Source organism: Balearica regulorum, unplaced genomic scaffold (genome assembly GCF_011004875.1).
Source record: "Balearica regulorum gibbericeps isolate bBalReg1 unplaced genomic scaffold, bBalReg1.pri S36, whole genome shotgun sequence".
Lineage (NCBI taxonomy): Eukaryota > Metazoa > Chordata > Aves > Gruiformes > Gruidae > Balearica > Balearica regulorum.
The window spans coordinates 29,795-46,427 of NW_022679029.1; the positions used below are offsets into that span (position 1 = coordinate 29,795).

General features: G+C 55.0%; 1 long non-coding RNA gene across 1 annotated transcript; it reads left to right on the top strand.

Moving 5' to 3' along the window:
* The first annotated feature begins 442 nt into the window (after positions 1 to 442).
* LOC142599678 (uncharacterized) lies at positions 443 to 16,424 on the top strand. Its single transcript, XR_012833213.1, has 3 exons — positions 443 to 536; positions 16,005 to 16,113; positions 16,295 to 16,424. It is a non-coding gene; the product is annotated as an uncharacterized LOC142599678 (long non-coding RNA).
* The last annotated feature ends 209 nt before the right edge of the window (positions 16,425 to 16,633 follow it).

Sequence of the window (16,633 nt, forward strand, 5' to 3'; positions counted from 1 at the left end):
AGCAACCTGGCCTGCTTGGGGCAGGATGCGGCCCCAAACCCATCGTGTCTTCTCCCGCTGTGTCCTTCCAGACGGCAGCCGGTGATCCTGGGGAATTCCTCGGGAAAAAACCAGACGGTGAACAGCCAATCCAAGAGCCGATGCAAATCCAGAGGTCCAACGTCAACGAAACCTCAGAGCGACGGAGGAGGAGGAGGAGGACAAGGACGAGGAGAAGAAGGAGGACGAGGAGGAGAAGGAGGACGAGGAGGAGAAGGAGGAGGAGGAGCAGAGAGAGTGGTGGAAAAATTCCTCGCTGACATCGCCACGATGAAGGCGGCGAGAGCCAAACCCCAACATTCTCGGGAATCCTCGACCTTCCCGACGCCCATCATAGCCGTATTATCGGCAACGAGCTTGCGCGAGGAACCCACCTCCAAGATCCTCCTACAGCCTCCTCCGAGACCAAAGGGACCAAAAACCTGATGTTCAGCCCCCAGAATAAATTTGTCGAGGCCCCAGTTGGAGCGTTTGGGAGAGAGATAAATGGTGAAAACGTAGAGAAGTGGGCAAAAAAGCAGCGAATTTCAGAATCTGTTGGCGAGCGGAACGGGGATAAGAAGGGTTTCGGGCTGGCCGTTGCTCTGAGATCAAGCCCAGGTGGTGGTGGTGGACGTCGGGTCATCTCGGGGACCTTCCCTCAGGACTTGTTCCATCGGAGGCACCTTTTCCATGGGCGTTATGGAAAGAAATCTGCTTTTTGGGAGGACAAAGAGGGGAGGGATGGAGGCCACCTGAGCCTTCAGGCAAAGCCGTGAGGGTCCGAAGCCCAAGACTGAGGGTCGAAAGCCTGATTTTGGGGGTTCCAAACCCTCATTTTTGGGGGCTAAAACCTCATTTTGGGGGTTCCAAACCCTCATTTGAGGGGCTAAATCCTCATTCTGGGGGGTCCTGAGCCTTATTTTGGAGTCTAAAGCCTCATTGTAGGGTCCAAAGCTTCAGTTTTAGTTTTACTAAACTACGCCAAGTCTGGCTTTGGGGCGGAGGGGGGGGGGGGTAAGGTTCCAAACCCTGATTGTAGGGTTCAAATCTTCATTTTTTTTAATCCAAACCCTCATTTTTGTGGTCCAAACCTTCACTTTTTGGATCTAAACTTTCTTTTTAGATTCCAAAGCCTCATTGTAGGGTCCAAAACCTGATTTTTGGGGGCCAAAGCCTCATTTTAGAGTCTAAATGCTCATTCTGGAGGGTCAAAAGCCTCATTTTAGAGTCTAAAATCTCATGTTAGGGTCCAAAACCTCATTTTGGGGGGTCCAAACCCACATTTTGGGGGGGTTCAAACCCTGGGGTTTGGGTCCAAACCTTCATTTTCAGGTTCCAAACCCTCGGGCTTGGTGTCCAAACCTTCACTTTTTGGGTTGAAAGCCTCCTTTGGAGGGCTCCAAACCTTCATTTTGGCTCCAAATCCTCATTTGGGGGTCCAAGCCCACGTTTTTGGTCTCCAAACTTCATTTTTGTGGTGCCACCCGCCATTTTGGGGTTCCAAACCCTCCTGTTAGGGTTCAAACCCTCAGTTGTGTGCGGTCCAAACCTTCACTTTTGGGTCTCAACTTTCATTTTTGGGGTCCAGAGCCTCATTTTGTGAGGTCCAAAGCCTAATTTTGGGGGCCCAAACTTTCATTTTGGGGTCTAACCCCCCCATTTTGGGGTTCCAACCCCTCATGGCAGGGTCCAAACCCTCATTTCTGCGGCCCAAACCCGCAGTTTTCGGTCCAAACCCCCATTTTGGGTGTCCAACCCCCCATTTTGGGGTTCCAAACCCACCTTTTGTGGGGTCTAAACCTTCATTTTTGTGGTCCAAGTTAATAATTAAGCCAGAAGATAATTAATTGACTCCAAAAGTTAAGTAGCTAAAAAAAAATTATTAATTGACCCCCAAAAATTATTCAGACAAAAATTTATTAATTGACCCCCGGTGTGCGGTAATCAGGAGTAACAACAAGTACTTAATTAAATCACTAATTTCCTTAAAACTCCGGAGGAAGGGAGGGAGGAAGGAAGGAAGGAAGAAAGACAGGGGAAAGGGAAGGGAATGGAAAAGGAAAAAGAAAAGGAAAAGGAAAAGGAGAAGGAAGGAAAAGGGGGCCGCGTGCCAAAACCGCGCGTTTCCCCCTTTTATCACCCAAAGTGTTCCCCGTAGGCAGGGTCTGCCCTCACCGAGAGGCGCAGTGTGCGCTCAGGAACGTTCCAGAAAGGAGTCGGTGGGGAAGACCAAGGCCCGTTGGAACTGGATCTGGCAAGGGAGGTCGAGGACAACCAGGAGGGGTTCTTCAGGCGCGGCGGCAGCAGAAGGCTCCCAGGCAACGCTACGGGCTTGGGGAAGAGCTGCCCGCTGGAAAGGGACCTTCATGAGGAAAAAGGTCTTCCCTCCGAGGGTGACCGAGCCCTGGGTGGTCAGCAATGGTGTGGCCAGCAGGACCAGAGCAGCGACCCTCCCCCTGTGCTCAGCCTTGAATTCTGAGTTCAGTTTTGGGCCCCTCACTCCGAGAAGGACATTGAGGTGCTGGAGCGTGTCCAGAGAAGGGCAAGGACGTGGGGAAGGGTCTGGAGCACAAGTCTGATGAGGAGCAGCTGAGGAACCTGGGGTTGTTGAGCCTGGAGGAGGCTGAGGAGAGACCTGATCGCTCTCTACAACTACCTGAAAGGAGGTTGGAGCCAGGTGGGGTTGGTCTCTTCTCCCAAGCAACAAGTGAGAGGACGACAGGAAACGGCCTCAAGTTGCATCAGGGGAGGTTTAGATTGGAGACGAGGAGAAATCTCTTTACTGAAAGAGTGGTCAGGCATTGGACCAGGCTGCCCAGGGAGGTGGTGGAGCCACCATCCCTGGAGGTATCTAAGAGACGCGTTGATGTGGTGCCTGGGGACATGGTTTAGTGGTTGAACTTGGCTGTGTTGGGTTAACGGTTGGACCCGACGATCTTAAAGGTCTTTTCCAAGCAAAACGATTCCATGGTTCCACGTTTCTGTAGTTGCTGGGTAGCGAGGGCCAACTGCTGCCCAAGGGACTGGGGCCTGAGCTTGGTCATGTGCTCGGTAAGGCAAGATCAGCCCAAAGCCCAGACCATCAGGCAAAGACCGCGGTGATGAGGCCGTTCCAAGGTCAAGGCAAGAACACGGGTTGGGTTGAGGTTCAATGGTGGTAACCAGAGTCAGACACAACCCAGAGGTCCCTGGAGAAGCCAGGTGGGACGAGGTGGGTCCAAGGTCCACCTGAGAAGGCCAAGGTCCTGCTGAGGAGGCCCACGGTCACGTCAGGTTGCCCAGAGAGGTGGGAGATGCTCCATCCCTGGAAACATTCACGGTCAGGTTGGACGGGGCGTGGAGCAACGTGGTTTGGTTGAAGATGTCCCTGCTCAGTGGCCGGGATGAGGTGACCTCGAAAGGCCCCTTCCAACCCAAAACGTTCTATGAAGGGGCGACGGCAGTCCCATCACAGAGGGCAGCAGGTCGGCAGGTGCCACGTGGCATCAGCTGTGGGCGTGTCACAATGGGCAGCATAGTCATCAGTGGCCGTGTCACCACGATGTCACAATGGGTCTGGGACACACAGGGGTATGAAAGGAGCCGCAGGGCGGTGGGTCTCGCACCCTGGAGAAGTGTCCAGAGGACGAACGGAGATGAGTTCCAACAAGCCTGTGCCCACTAAGGAGCAACCCGCCCACGTGAGGCAGAGAAAGATAGACTTCTGGGACGGGATGGAGTACACCTTCATCATGCCCAGCATCACCGATGAAGGTACAGGCGTCCACAGCCACCGCACAGACGTTGGGGTGACCAAGGGGTGTGGCATTGCCTTGGCGAGACTTGGGGGGGTCTCCATCTGGGGCTGGGGAGGGTGGTGACTCTGTATCTGCCAACGCATCCCGCTTCAGGGCTTGTTGGACCGTTGAGAGCTGGTGTGACCTCGTGCAAACGGAGTGTGACCTCGTTTTCCTTTGCTTTCCAGAGAGAACAGCCATCTGGGATGCAGTGGCCAACTATATCCTAGAACAGCTGCTGCTGGAGAAGGTGGGTCAACTCCTTGACCACCACCTTGTCCACAGGGTGGGGAGAGGGTGGTCCAGAGGGAGAGGACACGTCCCCAACATTGGACACTCTTAAGATTCAGCTGGATGAGGTGCTGGGCCATCTTGTCTAGAGCGTGCTTTTGCCAAGAAAGGTTGGACCAGATGGTCCTTGAGGTCCATCCCTGGACAGGACCACTTCCAGCTCTTTCCTCCGGCCAGTCCTCACCCTTCTGCCCTTCCCTTCTCTTCCCTGCTTGCAGGGGGTCCGAATTCCCGCCCTTGGCTCCTTTGACGTGGTCCCCACACGCATCCAGGATGGGGACGAGGTTGTGATTATGCAGAGGCCCGTGTTTCGGCTGGCCAGGAACCTCGTGGCTGTCCACAACCTCAGGGACAACAAGGACTACCTGCCCGGTAAGCAGGAGGATTAAACCCTGGTTGGTTGCGTGCTCATCGCGTCCCTCCCCTGGATCTGAGACGCTTCTCTAAAGCAAACTGTCCTCTCTGCGGAGAAGGTCCAAAAAGGGGGGGTTTGTGGGTGACTGCAAGAGGCAGCCCTTGGGAAACGTTGGCCTGCAGCAGGAGCACTGGGTGAGCACCTCCATCCCTCTCGTGTGGTTTTACAGGCAATAAGGAGCTGGAGGCCCTCAAATACGCCAAGGTGGCCGATGCCGCCTCGGTGTCCCGGCAGAAAGCGGAGAACTGCATCCAAGGCACCGTGTCCCTCCTGTCCTACTGCCTGTGGAAGGGGGAGAACGTCGCCCTTGTCCTGAAGGACGTGGGGGTGCTCCTCATGGAAGGCACGAGGGTAGAAATGAAGTTCTACTATGAATTCCTGGAGAAGATCTCTGGGCAGGAGAGTTTGGAGAAAGCTGTTTTTAAGGTGAGCGTTTCGCTGAGGCCATCCCGCCCTCTTTGGGCTCCTCCGATAGCGAGTGCCTCAGCCACGCTGAGGACGTGCCACCATCTTCGTGCTCCTCCGTTGCAGGTCCCTTGGCTGCTGGACATGGTGGTGTCCCCGCTGGTGCCCGTGGCCTCGCTGACGTTTTCTGGCCGCATCATCCTCTTTCCCGAGTGAGTACGATGGTGGCCGTAGCCAGTTGTTGGATGCAGATGCCATGGAGACACCAGGCAGCGACTCTCCTTGATGTCCCCAAGGCGTCGTCCCTGCCGTAACGTAGATGCGATGGGAAAGACGGAAGAATTTAGGCGACGTTTTCTTCCCATCATGGCCTGGACTTCTTTGTTGGTTGATTCCATTTCCCACGATGATCCTTGGGGATGGGGCATGGTAGACTTGGGGAAAAATAGGGTGGATTTGGGAAAACAAGGGCCTTTACGGCAACACCAGTAACTGCCTGTGAGCAGATGGTCGTGCCGAGGCTTGGTGGTTCTCCGGCTCATGTCTTCTCCTTGTCTCCAGGTTTGAAATGCAGGTTGTGCCCAAACCACCGCCCAGGGCTCTCAAGATCTCGAGCCAAGGTCGTGGTGAGGACAAAGGGATGAGAAGAATGACGTTGCCACCTCTTGGGCGAGGTCGGAAAGTGAAAGCAGCTCCCGGCTCCTTCCCGTAGCGTGTGGGCAACCAATGCTGCCATGGTGGCTCCCAGGGGAGCGGAACGGCTCCTTTGGAGGTTTTGGGGAACGCTCTTCTGATGAGGTGTCTCCTTTCTGGTTCCAGCGGGACCTTCTGGTTTCCATTTGCTGCTACTTCCGAAGTCGAATGAACACTGAAACACCGCTGTTGTGGGAAATCACGGTGCCGAAGAAGAGGAAAAAATCTCGGGTCAGGTGAGGCCGAAGGCTCAGGGCTGGCGTCTGCACGGGGTCGTTATGCCCAGAGAGGTGGGGAGGTGCCTCGTCCTTGGAAAAGTTCAAGGCCAGGGTTGGACGGGGCTCAGAGCAACCTGGCCTGGTTGGGGCAGGATGCGGCCCCAAACCCATCGTGTCTTCTCCCGCTGTGTCCTTCCAGACGGCAGCCGGTGATCCTGGGGAATTCCTCGGGAAAAAACCAGACGGTGAACAGCCAATCCAAGAGCCGATCCAAATCCAGAGGTCCAACGTCAACGAAACCTCAGAGCGACGGAGGAGGAGGAGGACGAGGACGAGGAGGAGAAGGAGGACGAGGAGGAGAAGGAGGAGGAGGAGCAGAGAGAGTGGTGGAAAAATTCCTCGCTGACATCGCCACGATGAAGGCGGCGAAAGCCAAACCCCAACATTCTCGGGAATCCTCGACCTTCCCGACGCCCATCATAGCCGTATTATCGGCAACGAGCTTGCGCGAGGAACCCACCTCCAAGATCCTCCTACGGCCTCCTCCGAGACCAAAGGGACCAAAAACCTGATGTTCAGCCCCCAGAATAAATTTGTCGAGGCCCCAGTTGGAGCGTTTGGGAGAGAGATAAATGGTGAAAACTGTAGAGAAGTGGGCAAAAAAGCGTCAAATTTCAGAAACTGTTGGCGAGCGGAACGGGGATAAGAAGGGTTTCGGGCTGGCCGTTGCTCTGAGATCAAGCCCAGGTGGTGGTGGTGGACGTCGGGTCATCTCGGGGACCTTCCCTCAGGACTTGTTCCATCGGAGGCACCTTTTCCATGGGCGTTATGGAAAGAAATCTGCTTTTTGGGAGGACAAAGAGGGGAGGGATGGAGGCCACCTGAGCCTTCAGGCAAAGCCGTGAGGGTCCGAAGCCCAAGACTGAGGGTCGAAAGCCTGATTTTGGGGGTTCCAAACCCTCATTTTTGGGGGCTAAAACCTCATTTTGGGGGTTCCAAACCCTCATTTGAGGGTCTAAATCCTCATTCTGGGGGGTCCTGAGCCTTATTTTGGAGTCTAAAGCCTCACTGTAGGGTCCAAAGCTTCAGTTTTAGTTTTACTAAACTACGCCAAGTCTGGCTTTGGGGCGGAGGGGGGGGGGGTAAGGTTCCAAACCCTGTTTGTAGGGTTCAAATCTTCATTTTTTTTAATCCAAACCCTCATTTTTGTGGTCCAAACCTTCACTTTTTGGATCTAAACTTTCTTTTTAGATTCCAAAGCCTCATTGTAGGGTCCAAAACCTGATTTTTGGGGTCCAAAGCCTCATTTTAGGGTCTACATGCTCATTCTGGAGGGTCGAAAGCCTCATTTTAGAGTTTAAAATCTCATGTTAGGGTCCAAAACCTCATTTTGGGGGGTCCAAACCCACATTTTGGGGGGTTCAAACCCTGGGTTTTGGGTCCAAACCTTCATTTTCAGGTTCCAAACCCTCAGGCTTGGTGTCCAAACCTTCACTTTTTGGGTTGAAAGCCTCCTTTGGAGGGCTCCAAACCTTCATTTTGGCTCCAAATCCTCATTTGGGGGTCCAAACCCTCAGTTTTGGGGTCCAAAGCTTCATTTTTGTGGTGCCACCTGCCATTTTGGGGTTCCAAACCCTCCTGTTAGGGTCCAAACCCTCATTTTTGGGGTCCAGAGCCTCATTTTGTGAGTTCCAAAGCCTGATTTTGGGGCCCAAACTTTCATTTTGGGGTCCAACCCCCCCATTTTGGGGTTCCAACCCCTCATGGTAGGGTCCAAACCCACAGCTTTGGGGTCCCAACATTCATTTTTGAGTTCCAAACCCTCAGGCTTGGTGTCCAAACCTTCACTTTTTGGGTTGAAAGCCTCCTTTGGAGGGCTCCAAACCTTCATTTTGGCTCCAAATCCTCATTTAGGGGTCCAAACCCTCAGTTTTGGGGTTCAAAGCTTCATTTTTGTGGTGCCACCCGCCATTTTGGGGTTCCAACCCCTCCTGTTAGGGTCCAAACCCTCAGTTTTGTGGGGTTCAAACCTTCGGTTTTGGGGTCCAGAGCCTCATTTTGTGAGTTCCAAAGCCTGATTTTGGGGGCCCAAACTTTGATTTTGGGGTCCAACCTATCATGGGAGGGTCCAAACCCTCATTTTGGGGTCTCCAACCCCCGTTTGTAGGTCCAAACCCTCATTTTGGGGTCTCCAACCCCCCGTTTTGGGGGTCCAAACCTGCCTTTTAGGGTCCAAACCCTCACTTTAGGGGCCCACATCCTCCTGTAGCTGTCCGAAGTGACGTTTCAAACCCTGAATTTGGGTCCAGAAGCCCCAAGTTTGGGGTCTGGGTGCTGCTCTCCGCTCCTCTGCCCCCCCATCACCCCCCCCTTACCGCAATGGTTCCCCCCATCTCCCCCAACGGTCTCGCCCTCTCCCCCCCCCCCCCCCCCAATCCCCCCAACGGTCTCGCCCAGCACGGCCGTTCCACTCACGCGCTCCGCTCTGCGCATGCGCAGCGCTCTCCTCACAGCCCGGCTCCTGTCAGGGCGGCAGTGATCACCTGCCCGTCCCGGCTCCCACCACCCCCATCCCCGATTCATCCCCTCACAAGGTCTGTATCGCGCTAATCGCAGCCTCGCGGGGAAAGGAGAGTTTGCGGAAGGGGAAAGAAGGGAAGGAAAAGGAAGAGGAGGCTGCGCCCTGCCCTGCCCTTCCCTTCCCTTCCCTTCCCTTCCCTTCCCTTCCCTTCCCTTCCCTTCCCTTCCCTTCCCTTCCCTTCCCTTCCCTTCCCTTCCCTTCCCTTCCCTTCCCTTCCCTTCCCTTCCCTTCCCTTCCCTTCCCTTCCCTTCCCTTCCCTTCCCTTCCCTTCCCTTCCCTTCCCTTCCCTTCCCTTCCCTTCCCTTCCCTTCCCTTCCCTTCCCTTCCCCTTGCAGGGGGTCTGAATTCCCACCCTTGGCTCCTTTGACGTGGTCTGCACCTGGACCCGGGTTGGGGACGAGGTTGTGATTATGCAGAGGCCCGTGTTTCGGCTGGCCAGGAACCTCGTGGTTGTCCACAACCTCAGGGACAACAAGGACTACCTGCCCGGTAAGCAGGAGGATTAAGCCCTGGTTGGTTGCGTGCTCATCGCGTCCCTCCCCTGGATCTGAGATGCTTCTCTAAAGCAAACTGTCCTCTCTGCGGAGAAGGTCCAAAAAGGGGGGGTTTTGTGGGTGACTGCAAGAGGCAGCCCTTGGGAAACGTTGGCCTGCAGCAGGAGCACTGGGTGAGCACCTCCATCCCTCTCGTGTGGTTTTACAGGCCATAAGGAGCTGGAGGCCCTCAAATACGCCAAGGTGGCCGATGCCGCCTCGGTGTCCCGGCAGAAAGCGGAGAACTGCATCCAAGGCACCGTGTCCCTCCTGTCCTACTGCCTGTGGAAGGGGGAGAACGTCGCCCTTGTCCTGAAGGGCGTGGGGGTGCTCCTCATGGAAGGCACGAGGGTAGAAATGAAATTCTACTATGAATTCCTGGAGAAGATCTCTGGGCAGGAGAGTTTGGAGAAAGCTGTTTTTAAGGTGAGCGTTTCGCTGAGGCCATCCCGCCCTCTTTGGGCTCCTCCGATAGCGAGTGCCTCAGCCACGCTGAGGACGTGCCACCATCTTCGTGCTCCTCCGTTGCAGGTCCCTTGGCTGCTGGACATGGTGGTGTCCCCGCTGGTGCCCGTGGCCTCGCTGACGTTTTCTGGCCGCATCATCCTCTTTCCCGAGTGAGTACGATGGTGGCCGTAGCCGCTGTTGGATGCAGATGCCATGGAGACACCAGGCAGCGACTCTCCTTGATGTCCCCAAGGCATCGTCCCTGCCGTAACGGAGATGCGATGGGAAAGACGGAAGAATTTAGGCGACGTTTTCTTCCCATCATGGCCTGGACTTCTTTGTTGGTTGATTCCATTTCCCACGATGATCCTTGGGGATGGGGCATGGTAGACTTGGGGAAAAATGGGGTGGATTTGGGAAAACAAGGGCCTTTACGGCAACACCAGTAACTGCCTGTGAGCAGATGGTCGTGCCGAGGCTTGGTGGTTCTCCGGCTCATGTCTTCTCCTTGTCTCCAGGTTTGAAATGCAGGTTGTGCCCAAACCACCGCCCAGGGCTCTCAAGATCTCGAGCCAAGGTCATGGTGAGGACAAAGGGATGAGAAGAATGACGTTGCCACCTCTTGGGCGAGGTCAGAAAGTGAAAGCAGCTCGCGGCTCCTTCCCGTAGCGTGTGGGCAACCAATGCTGCCATGGTGGCTCCCAGGGGAGCGGAACGGCTCCTTTGGAGGTTTTGGGGAACGCTCTTCTGATGAGGTGTCTCCTTTCTGGTTCCAGCGGGACCTTCTGGTTTCCATTGCTGCTACTCTGAACTCGATGAACACTGAAACACCGCTGTTGTGGGAAATCACGGTGCCGAAGAAGAGGAAAAAATCTCGGGTCAGGTGAGGCCGAAGGCTCAGGGCTGGCGTCTGCACGGGGTCGTTATGCCCAGGGAGGTGGGGAGGTGCCTCGTCCTTGGAAAAGTTCACGGCCAGGGTTGGACGGGGCTCAGAGCAACCTGGCCTGCTTGGGGCAGGATGCGGCCCCAAACCCATCGTGTCTTCTCCCGCTGTGTCCTTCCAGACGGCAGCCGGTGATCCTGGGGAATTCCTCAGGTAAATAACAGAAGGTGAACAGCCAATCCAAGAGCCGATGCGAATCCAGAGGTCCAACATCAACGAAACCTCAGAGCGACGGAGGAGAAGGAGGAGCAGAGAGAGTGGTGGAAAAATTCCTCGCTGACATCGCCACGATGAAGGCGGCGAAAGCCAAACCCCAACATTCTCGGGAATCCTCGACCTTCCCGACGCCCATCATAGCCGTATTATCGGCAACGAGCTTGCGCGAGGAACCCACCTCCAAGATCCTCCTACGGCCTCCTCCGAGACCAAAGGGACCAAAAACCTGATGTTCAGCCCCCAGAATAAATTTGTCGAGGCCCCAGTTGGAGCGTTTGGGAGAGAGATAAATGGTGAAAACATAGAGAAGTGGGCAAAAAAGCGGCGAATTTCAGAACCTGTTGGCGAGCGGAACGGGGATAAGAAGGGTTTCGGGCTGGCCGTTGCTCTGAGATCAAGCCCAGGTGGTGGTGGTGGACGTCGGGTCATCTCGGGGACCTTTTCCATGGGCATTATGGAAAGAAATCTGCTTTTTGGGAGGACAAAGAGGGGAGGGATGGAGGCCACCTGAGCCTTCAGGCAAAGCCGTGAGGGTCCGAAGCCCAAGACTGAGGGTCGAAAGCCTGATTTTGGGGGTTCCAAACCCTCATTTTTGGGGGCTAAAACCTCATTTTGGGGGTTCCAAACCCTCATTTGAGGGGCTAAATCCTCATTCTGGGGGGTCCTGAGCCTTATTTTGGAGTCTAAAGCCTCATTGTAGGGTCCAAAGCTTCAGTTTTAGTTTTACTAAACTATGCCAAGTCTGGCTTTGGGGGGGGGGGGGTGGTGTGTGTTTAAGGTTCCAAACCCTGTTTGTAGGGTTCAAATCTTCATTTTTTTTAATCCAAACCCTCATTTTTGTGGTCCAAACCTTCACTTTTTGGATCTAAACTTTCTTTTTAGATTCCAAAGCCTCATTGTAGGGTCCAAAACCTGATTTTTGGGGTCCAAAGCCTCATTTTAGGGTCTACATGCTCATTCTGGAGGGTCGAAAGCCTCATTGTAGAGTCTAAAATCTCATGTTAGGGTCCAAAACCTCATTTTGGGGGGTCCAAACCCACATTTTGGGGGGGTTCAAACCCTGGGTTTTGGGTCCAAACCTTCATTTTCAGGTTCCAAACCCTCAGGCTTGGTGTCCAAACCTTCACTTTTTGGGTTGAAAGCCTCCTTTGGAGGGCTCCAAACCTTCATTTTGGCTCCAAATCCTCATTTGGGGGTCCAAGCCCACGTTTTTGGTCTCCAAAGCTTCATTTTTGTGGTGCCACCCGCCATTTTGGGGTTCCAAACCCTCCTGTTAGGGTTCAAACCCTCAGTTGTGTGGGGTCCAAACCTTCACTTTTGGGTCTCAACTTTCATTTTTGGGGTCCAGAGCCTCATTTTGTGAGGTCCAAAGCCTAATTTTGGGGGCCCAAACTTTCATTTTGGGGTCTAACCCCCCCATTTTGGGGTTCCAACCCCTCATGGCAGGGTCCAAACCCTCATTTCTGCGGCCCAAACCCGCAGTTTTTGGTCCAAACCCCCATTTTGGGTGTCCAACCCCCCATTTTGGGGTTCCAAACCCGCCTTTTGTGGGGTCTAAACCTTCATTTTTGTGGTCCAAGTTAATAATTAAGCCAGAAGATAATTAATTGACTCCAAAAGTTAAGTAGCTAAAAAAAAATTATTAATTGACCCCCAAAAATTATTAAGCCAAAAGTTTATTAATTGACCCCCGGTGTGCGGTAATCAGGAGTAACAACAAGTACTTAATTAAATCACTAATTTCCTTAAAACTCCGGAGGAAGGGAGGGAGGAAGGAAGGAAGGAAGAAAGACAGGGGAAAGGGAAGGGAATGGAAAAGGAAAAAGAAAAGGAAAAGGAAAAGGAGAAGGAAGGAAAAGGGGGCCGCGTGCCAAAACCGCGCGTTTCCCCCTTTTATCACCCAAAGTGTTCCCCGTAGGCAGGGTCTGCCCTCACCGAGAGGCGCAGTGTGCGCTCAGGAACGTTCCAGAAAGGAGTCGGTGGGGAAGACCAAGGCCCGTTGGAACTGGATCTGGCAAGGGAGGTCGAGGACAACCAGGAGGGGTTCTTCAGGCGCGGCGGCAGCAGAAGGCTCCCAGGCAACGCTACGGGCTTGGGGAAGAGCTGCCCGCTGGAAAGGGACCTTCATGAGGAAAAAGGTCTTCCCTCCGAGGGTGACCGAGCCCTGGATGGTCAGCAATGGTGTGGCCAGCAGGACCAGAGCAGCGACCCTCCCCCTGTGCTCAGCCTTGAATTCTGAGTTCAGTTTTGGGCCCCTCACTCCGAGAAGGACATTGAGGTGCTGGAGCGTGTCCAGAGAAGGGCAAGGACGTGGGGAAGGGTCTGGAGCACAAGTCTGATGAGGAGCAGCTGAGGAACCTGGGGTTGTTGAGCCTGGAGGAGGCTGAGGAGAGACCTGATCGCTCTCTACAACTACCTGAAAGGAGGTTGGAGCCAGGTGGGGTTGGTCTCTTCTCCCAAGCAACAAGTGAGAGGACGACAGGAAACGGCCTCAAGTTGCATCAGGGGAGGTTTAGATTGGAGACGAGGAGAAATCTCTTTACTGAAAGAGTGGTCAGGCATTGGACCAGGCTGCCCAGGGAGGTGGTGGAGCCACCATCCCTGGAGGTATCTAAGAGACGCGTTGATGTGGTGCCTGGGGACATGGTTTAGTGGTTGAACTTGGCTGTGTTGGGTTAACGGTTGGACCCGACGATCTTAAAGGTCTTTTCCAAGCAAAACGATTCCATGGTTCCACGTTTCTGTAGTTGCTGGGTAGCGAGGGCCAACTGCTGCCCAAGGGACTGGGGCCTGAGCTTGGTCATGTGCTCGGTAAGGCAAGATCAGCCCAAAGCCCAGACCATCAGGCAAAGACCGCGGTGATGAGGCCGTTCCAAGGTCAAGGCAAGAACACGGGTTGGGTTGAGGTTCAATGGTGGTAACCAGAGTCAGACACAACCCAGAGGTCCCTGGAGAAGCCAGGTGGGACGAGGTGGGTCCAAGGTCCACCTGAGAAGGCCAAGGTCCTGCTGAGGAGGCCCACGGTCACGTCAGGTTGCCCAGAGAGGTGGGAGATGCTCCATCCCTGGAAACATTCACGGTCAGGTTGGACGGGGCGTGGAGCAACGTGGTTTGGTTGAAGATGTCCCTGCTCATGGCCGGGATGAGGTGACCTCGAAAGGCCCCTTCCAACCCAAAAAGTTCTATGAAGGGGCAATGGCAGTCCCATCACAGAGGGCAGCAGGTCGGCAGGTGCCACGTGGCATCAGCTGTGGGCATGTCACAATGGGCAGCATAGTCAGCAGTGGCCGTGTCACCACGATGTCACAATGGGTCTGGGACACACAGGGGTATGAAAGGAGCCGCAGGGCGGTGGGTCTCGCACCCTGGAGAAGTGTCCAGAGGACGAACGGAGATGAGTTCCAACAAGCCTGTGCCCACTAAGGAGCAACCCGCCCACGTGAGGCAGAGAAAGATAGACTTCTGGGACGGGATGGAGTACACCTTCATCATGCCCAGCATCACCGATGAAGGTACAGGCGTCCACAGCCACCGCACAGACGTTGGGGTGACCAAGGGGTGTGGCATTGCCTTGGCGAGACTTGGGGGGGTCTCCATCTGGGGCTGGGGAGGGTGGTGACTCTGTATCTGCCAACGCATCCCGCTTCAGGGCTTGTTGGACCGTTGAGAGCTGGTGTGACCTTGTGCAAACGGAGTGTGACCTCGTTTTCCTTTGCTTTCCAGAGAGAACAGCCATCTGGGATGCAGTGGCCAACTATATCCTAGAACAGCTGCTGCTGGAGAAGGTGGGTCAACTCCTTGACCACCACCTTGTCCACAGGGTGGGGAGAGGGTGGTCCAGAGGGAGAGGACACGTCCCCAACATTGGACACTCTTAAGATTCAGCTGGATGAGGTGCTGGGCCATCTTGTCTAGACCGTGCTTTTGCCAAGAAAGGTTGGACCAGATGGTCCTTGAGGTCCATCCCTGGACAGGACCACTTCCAGCTCTTTCCTCCGGCCAGTCCTCACCCTTCTGCCCTTCCCTTCTCTTCCCTGCTTGCAGGGGGTCCGAATTCCCGCCCTTGGCTCCTTTGACGTGGTCCCCACACGCATCCAGGATGGGGATAAGGTGGTGATTATGCAGAGGCCCGTGTTTCGGCTGGCCAGGAACCTCGTGGCTGTCCACAACCTCAGGGACAACAAGGACTACCTGCCCGGTAAGCAGGAGGATTAAACCCTGGTTGGTTGCGTGCTCATCGCGTCCCTCCCCTGGATCTGAGACGCTTCTCTAAAGCAAACTGTCCTCTCTGCGGAGAAGGTCCAAAAAGGGGGGGTTTTGTGGGTGACTGCAAGAGGCAGCCCTTGGGAAACGTTGGCCTGCAGCAGGAGCACTGGGTGAGCACCTCCATCCCTCTCGTGTGGTTTTACAGGCCATAAGGAGCTGGAGGCCCTCAAATACGCCAAGGTGGCCGATGCCGCCTCGGTGTCCCGGCAGAAAGCGGAGAACTGCATCCAAGGCACCGTGTCCCTCCTGTCCTACTGCCTGTGGAAGGGGGAGAACGTCGCCCTTGTCCTGAAGGACGTGGGGGTGCTCCTCATGGAAGGCACGAGGGTAGAAATGAAGTTCTACTATGAATTCCTGGAGAAGATCTCTGGGCAGGAGAGTTTGGAGATAGCTGTTTTTAAGGTGAGCGTTTCGCTGAGGCCATCCCGCCCTCTTTGGGCTCCTCCGATAGCGAGTGCCTCAGCCACGCTGAGGACGTGCCACCATCTTCGTGCTCCTCCGTTGCAGGTCCCTTGGCTGTTGGACATGGTGGTGTCCCCGCTGGTGCCCGTGGCCTCGCTGACGTTTTCTGGCCGCATCATCCTCTTTCCCGAGTGAGTACGATGGTGGCCGTAGCCGCTGTTGGATGCAGATGCCATGGAGACACCAGGCAGCGACTCTCCTTGATGTCCCCAAGGCATCGTCCCTGCCGTAACGTAGATGCGATGGGAAAGACGGAAGAATTTAGGCGACGTTTTCTTCCCATCATGGCTTGGACTTCTTTGTTGGTTGATTCCATTTCCCACGATGATCCTTGGGGATGGGGCATGGTAGACTTGGGGAAAAATAGGGTGGATTTGGGAAAACAAGGGCCTTTACGGCAACACCAGTAACTGCCTGTGAGCAGATGGTCGTGCCGAGGCTTGGTGGTTCTCCGGCTCATGTCTTCTCCTTGTCTCCAGGTTTGAAATGCAGGTTGTGCCCAAACCACCGCCCAGGGCTCTCAAGATCTCGAGCCAAGGTCGTGGTGAGGACAAAGGGATGAGAAGAATGACGTTGTCACCTCTTGGGCGAGGTCGGAAAGTGAAAGCAGCTCCCGGCTCCTTCCCGTAGCGTGTGGGCAACCAATGCTGCCATGGTGGCTCCCAGGGGAGCGGAACGGCTCCTTTGGAGGTTTTGGGGAACGCTCTTCTGATGAGGTGTCTCCTTTCTGGTTCCAGCGGGACCTTCTGGTTTTCCATTTGCTGCTACTCCGAAGTCAAGGAACACTGAAACACCGCTGTTGTGGGAAATCACGGTGCCGAAGAAGAGGAAAAAATCTCGGGTCAGGTGAGGCCGAAGGCTCGGGGCTGGTGTCTGCACGGGGTCGTTATGCCCAGAGAGGTGGGGAGGTGCCTCGTCCTTGGAAAAGTTCACGGTCAGGGTTGGACGGGGCTCAGAGCAACCTGGCCTGCTTGGGGCAGGATACGGCCCCAAACCCATCGTGTCTTCTCCCGCTGTGTCCTTCCAGACGGCAGCCGGTGATCCTGGGGAATTCCTCAGGAAAAAACCAGACGGTGAACAGCCAATCCAAGAGCCGATGCAAATCCAGAGGTCCAACGTCAACGAAACCTCAGAGCGACGGAGGAGGAGGAGGAGGACAAGGACGAGGAGAAGAAGGAGGACGAGGAGGAGAAGGAGGACGAGGAGGAGAAGGAGGAGGAGGAGCAGAGAGAGTGGTGGAAAAATTCCTCGCTGACATCGCCACGATGAAGGCGGCGAGAGCCAAACCCCAACATTCTCGGGAATCCTCGACCTTCCCGACGCCCATCATAGCCGTATTATCGGCAACGAGCTTGCGCGAGGAACC